This window comes from Macrobrachium nipponense, chromosome 7, assembly GCF_015104395.2.
Source record: "Macrobrachium nipponense isolate FS-2020 chromosome 7, ASM1510439v2, whole genome shotgun sequence".
NCBI lineage: Eukaryota > Metazoa > Arthropoda > Malacostraca > Decapoda > Palaemonidae > Macrobrachium > Macrobrachium nipponense.
Window position 1 is genome coordinate 536,985 of NC_061109.1, and position 6,686 is coordinate 543,670.

Here is a 6,686-nt window from a genome sequence, read left to right on the forward strand (position 1 = left end):
CATCATAACACTAATGTTTATTAACAAGAATAAATAAATCAATCAACCAAGTAATCCAGTCTTACAGACTAACTCAAAAACAGTACAATGTCTAGTCACCCAAAAAAGTCCACACCCCTCTGGGAACTCTTTGTCCCCCTGCATTCCACAAGTACCAGATCCGTCTGTTTCAAAGATACAGAACACATCCCGGTAAGTACACACAAGTTCAAAGACAAGTTAACAAAATGGAACATCTTAAAAGATATCAAACAAGCCATCCCTTTGGCTAAAGCACTTGAACACTTACCCAGACAACCGGACACTTAAACACTTAATAAAAAACTCCCCCTGGCGAATGCCACGGCATCTTGCCTGTGACTTGAAGCCCTCTATCAAAATCTCTCCCATAGGCTTGGGTATGAACCTATTAAAGTGAAGAGGCACACACGCACATACGAACACAGTTCGCTAGCGCCTCGCGGTTCTAGCTGCATCCATTTTCGCAAAGGCACTTTGAGAAGAGTTCATAAACTGTCGTGCATTGACTCGTTGAACTAAGCACTTTTTATCTCACGCCACCCCAGAAACTCATTCATCAGCTCTCAGGTCGTCACTCCTGCACTGTTCTCCACATTCCACAGGTCACAGAGAACGCATGGATAATATATTATTAATCAAAACCCCTAGGCCTTACATATATAAAGTGGAAATCAAGTCGATAAGGAGTGTGAATATTAATGGAATGCGAAAAACAGTAGTGTCAATTGTTTAGAAAACTGACAAACATTGGAACAAGCTTACGTATCATAATATTACCGTGACGTCAGAAAAATGCAGTTACATGAGTACATCAGTGCGTGCGCTAAATATGGCGTGTACATGAGTAATGGGAAAACACATGTACATCGGAGCCGAGAATAGACTAGCGTGCGTGCATTCGTACGTACATTAGTAGGTGTAAGCGCATATGTCTGTTAGAGCAAATGAATGGGATAAAATACCACCAAAAAAAAAAAAAAAAAAAAAAAAAAAAACCCTTTTTTTCTATCTGTCCATCCACCTGTGGTGGTCATGCATGGTAACACTGCGTTCCGGGCTTTAAATAGTTACGCCATGTGTAAGTTTTAGGTAAATAAAAGGATATCTGAGTGTACATTTGTAACTGAAAAGTGTTTTAATAATTTACTGTATGTGCATTACACCGTTAATATTCGAAATAGGATATTTAAAGCCCGGGATGCAGTGTTACCATGCGCGACCACCACAGACGGATGGACAGATGGAAAAAAACAGAGTATAGTGTGCTGATTAATGGGGGAATTATACGATGGACGTCGAGTGTGAAACCATGCCATAAAAAGTGCTTGGAGATCCACGGAGATAAGGTATAGTGAAAGAAAGACTTAAGTAACTTTTACACACTTGTTCTTGTTGTTGTATTAAGCTAACACTTCTTGTTGGGACGGGCCTTTCCCTTGTTCGGCCCGTAGAAATTTACGCACTGACATTCATTTTAGATGCTGTGAATGGGGAAGCGTAGAAACACGCTAAAAAAGATTTATAGGACATTTATCCATTGCTCTTGTTGATGCATTTCAGTGTTTGATTATAATGGCTTCCTTTTCAGATGGATTCGATCGTTGTTATTTAGACAGCAGGGATGGTTCTTTCCAATATGGTGACGCAGGGCAGTAATATAGTGCTTTAATGATATTTGGAATTCCTTAATTAATTTTATCCAATATGATTACGTAGAAGAGTAATGGTGTTTTAATGATCTTTTTGGGATTTCTTTAGTTCATTTTATTTCATTTTTTCATGTTAGTTATTTTGGGAAATAGATTATATTTTCGTATAGCGAGAACTTCACCTAAGATTACATGATTGACTTTCAGCTAGCTACAGGAAAGGCAGGCGATGAGAGTCAACAAAGGTAGGCCAGGCTATCATGTAGTTCTCTCCTTTTAAATAAATGGGGTCATTTTGACACCCATAACAATGGTGGCAGCTGTAAAGGGTAACTTAGGGCTATGGATGACGTTTCTGGAGAGACTGGGAATTATATAGGAGTTAAGGGATGAGGCAGATGTTAGGAAACAGGGATTATAGTTATGTATTTTTGGCAACTGTCCTTCTACTGCTGACGAAGGTGTTGAAGTCAGCAAAATTCGAGAGGCCGAGGGAGTCCAGCCAGCTTTCTAAGGCAGTGATAATGTTCATTGTGTGTAGATATGACGAGTGTTGTGAATGCAGGGAAAATTGTGGTATAATGATTACGGTGGGGCTGTCTCACAGGGATTACCAATGTAATAATTACGTACGATCTGCGGTAGCAAACGACTCCAACGTGTGTTTACTGTGCCGTTCCTAATGAGGACGTAAGTGTTAAATATTTCTTTTCGTTATTTGCTCACAAGTGTATTTTCTTTTTTTCTTTCTTTCTTTTTGTGGTTTGCTGTTATGTGCAATGCTTAGGCACGACTGCCTAAGTGAGATTGTGCAAGATTCAGCAAATACCGAGAAGCGAAGGTTCGGCTCACATTTTCTCTCTCTCTCTCTCTCTCTCTCTCTCTCTCTCTCTCTCTGTCCTTTTTCTGTTGGGTGCATGGCTCACATCTGATCAGCTGATAACTTTCGTCGAGAAATAATTGTGGGGATCTCCTCCCGTAAAGCTGAGAAGTGTTACTTACGAATAACGGTTTATTGGGAATGGATTCATGCATTTTTCTTTTATTGGTGGATGATACATTATTACTTTGGTGTTGGTGGTTAATGTGGGGATAAATATATCGATGTTATTGAGATGGGGGCGAATCCTTAATTATGAGAGTCCCTCTAAAGAAGGCAAAATGGCTGAAGTAGGTAAGAGGCAAAGGCCTCGTTAGATTTCAATAAAGTGTATTTGTCACTTAGATGCCGCAGTTTCCAGTACAAAAATGTCCGTCATGGACCGAATTACAAGCGTATCTAAGGGCGGCCTATGGAACAAAGGAAAACGGACATATAGTGAGAGACCTGTAGCTCAAGATTTTTTGGCTCAGCGGGAGAATGGCTACAGAAATCGAGAAATTCCTCATGGGTAAATGGTGATAATATGTCACTTGACTAAATAATGACTTCGGCCATAAACTAATATCTTAAGATTATATCACATGTCAATATTTTACACACTCACACACACACACACCACACACACACATACATATATACTATATTATATATATATATATATATATATATATATATATATATATTATATATATATATAATATACTATATATCTTCTAGGGCACAATTTTTCACGGATACAACATTCACTGAATAGAATTGGCTTTCTCACTGTTAACCAGCTTTTTTATTTTTTGAAATTGCTTCATATTTCTAATTATTTTCTTTACTTCATTGTTCAGGTTACTAATGGACACATAATGGGGTTCTTCCATTTACTCCAGTATTTTTTACACGTGACAGCTGTTTCGTCAACCTATACGTATTGACGTTATCAAGCGTACTGATACAAATATGAGCCTACATGCGTTTTGTGACGTCATGAGGACGGAAAGGTAGTACAATTGCCAGATACCTAGTTTTTATTTTAAGTATTTACAAAAGTGAAACATAAAATAAGACAAATAAATAAATATGTTAACAACAGAAATTATATAAAAGTTGAAAGTAAGTTATTATATACACATTATACATCAAATATATATTAATTACATATATGTTTAATTCACTGAAAGTCAGTGAGCGCTCCTGTCGTGTGGGGGTTTTGTTCCACGCGGTTGAAGGGCTGCCTCCTACACGAGGGCAAGGAACGGTCTGCCTCACGTTGGATGTTAAGGCTGGGACGGGACGTTGCATGGCGATGCTGACTGCTTCTGATATCAATAAACGATTGTAGTTGCCTTCCTTGTGTATTATTTTGGTGTTTGTAAGAAATTCTTGTAATGATGGTTTTTTATTGTGGGTATCCACAAAGTGCTGATGAATGGCTCCTTGGTTTCTGTGGGCCTGCATGCGACGTTTGAGTGTGGTGTTGTGTGTCCGATATAGCATTTTTGGGGGAACTGACATTGCTCGCAGCACAGACAAACTTGTATACTATCAGATTTAACCTCTTTCTCCGTCGATGGGGCCGTACTATTTCATTACAATGAGGCCAGTAAGGTTGGTTTGCAGTAAATCCTTGCTGTTATTTTGTTATATGGTGCTAGGGGGGAGGGGGGTGGTTCCTCTTCGCAGTATACCAAGGATGGCTTTCCTTTCATCTTCGTGGTGTTTGTTGTATGGTATCTGATGGTATATCACTATTTCTTTGTCTTTGTCTTGTGTGTTGTTTCCTCGGGGTCGGATTATGGAAAGCCTCTAATCTCTTTTTGAAAACTTTAATCTGGATCATGTCATCTGGATATCCGTTATTTGTGAGCAGCTGTTGAACTCTGTTGATTTCTTCGTTAGTCGGCCTTTCCACGTGGAACAGTGTGTTATGGCGCGTTTTATGTATGCATTTACCACAGATCGTTTATAGCATCAGGGGCATTCTCCTCTAGCATTTAAGCATCTTCCAGCGTCTGCTCTTTTTAGTGTATATGGTGGTATTGTATTTGTTTTTCTTTTGGGGGGGGGGGGACAGGGGGTCACAAGTAACGTCCAGAAAGGGAGCATCTTCTCATCACTTCTTTCTACCGTAAAATTTAATGTAGAATTTGCTAGGAGTTTATTTACTAATTCTTCTAAGTCATTATCGCCCTTTGTTGTGATAAAGATATCATCAAATATATCTCCCATAGATTCTGGGTTTTGGGTTTTTGTTCTTCTTAAATGTGACCTCTTCTGTGTGTGCCATGTATGCGTTTGCGAAAAGGAAGCCCCATTCCATCCTCTCACATAGGGGCGAAATATATCGGCAAAAGGACGGCGTGGCAATGGGTTCCCCCCGGGGGGGAGGGGTTCTTGTCAACAAGACCTCGTTTTCTTGTCTCTGTCGTTGAACTGTATAAGCTGAGACAAAGTCAGTGTTGCCTGTGTTCCTACACCATTACTAGTCTGTGCCTCACTATTAGGACCACAAAGTATCATCCTTATTAGGGACATCAAAGATTGTGGAACTGACACCTGCTGACATGCACTATCAAATGTTCCACTGAAACTGAATTTTGTCTTGATCATATCTCTACGAACAATTGAAGCTGCTTTTGAAATAGTCAAGCCTTCATCATCAGCTTCTTTCAAAGGTTCTCCAAATTTTGTTTTCAAAATAAGCAAGACATCCCGGCCTTGTTTGTGTACTTGCAAATCTGGAATATAAGCTAATATTCGATTTTTCAAGTTAGTAGTATTTAGTTGACCAACATCTACCCCTAATTGCCCAAGGCGCCTTGTATACCTATATTTTAGTAATTTGAATACTAGAACGGTTTCAGTTACTGTTTGTGATTCCCAGTAAAAGTCAATAACTCTGCAAGAAAAATGCCATGAATCATATCATCTTAGTTCTCTTCCACAGTCTTAGGAATATGTCTGCTTGCTTTTTTTTACAAACTTTTCAAACATTTTGCTTGATATACCTATTGCTTCTTGTGAGATTAGATCACCTGCCTCAATGTAGCTAACAGCACAGCATCTTGCAGTTCAAGTTGATGCCTCACGAAGAACACCTCAGCATCATCACAGAAAAAAAAAAAATGTCTCTCCCATCTTTGCTGCTTCATCCCCACAACTCTGTCTACTGACTTTACCAACACTACTTGTTGACTGTTCCTCTGTACCTGAACTTTTGTATTGATATCTTCATGTGTGAAAACTTGTCTCTACTAGATACGATATGCCATTTAGCTTCGTAATGCTGTAAAGTTTCAGCTATGGCTCCTCCTCTCTGGAAATGTCCTAATCCTATTGACACTGGAAACCAATGTAATGAGCAACACCTTTCAAGATTTTCTTCAAAAGTGCCGTAACCTGTCCCAATTGGAATAGCCGTTCTTCTGTTATCAGCAGGACACTGAAGGGCTTCAGAGGTTCTGTCTTGACATAGGACGCATTTATTGCACTCGAAAACATGATCTTCTTTATCAAATATTCTTACGCTCTTTGCCATGGTAGTTTGTGTTCAGTCTCAACTAGTCTATCCCGATCAGGTCCTGAAATGAAATAGAAATAATATAATTGTGCTGTCATAACAATGCAATATTCAACACGCAGAAAAATCAGTTTAATATAGTCGCCTATCTATAACACGGAAAGTTGGATCCAAGATCTAAATACTTTCCTTAGACTTTGGTTGGATCATTAGATGGAAATGATGAATAAAGAGAGGTTTAATCCCTATTGTATACATCTATGATATTATTGAGAAACTTAAAAGTATCCCAGTTTTATGTATGGTCTAAAAAACATAAATGCACAAGAAAATTTTTTGTAATATATCATAATATATCATTATATGATATATAATGTAAGACCTACTAACATACCAAATTTGATGCTTTTAACCCAAAATGTGCTATTTTTTCCCAATTCAACTCTTCAGTAACCTAGAAGTTTTCCTGACCATATAATCCATGTTTGTTCAAATTATAATTGTCAAATGATAATAGTAATTCTTTTGGACATGCCAGTAGCATCTTGAGGTTTCTTGTGACGAAAGAGATGGACTTATAGTGGTCTGTATTATATGCTTAACGTTGTTACTTGGTCAAAAA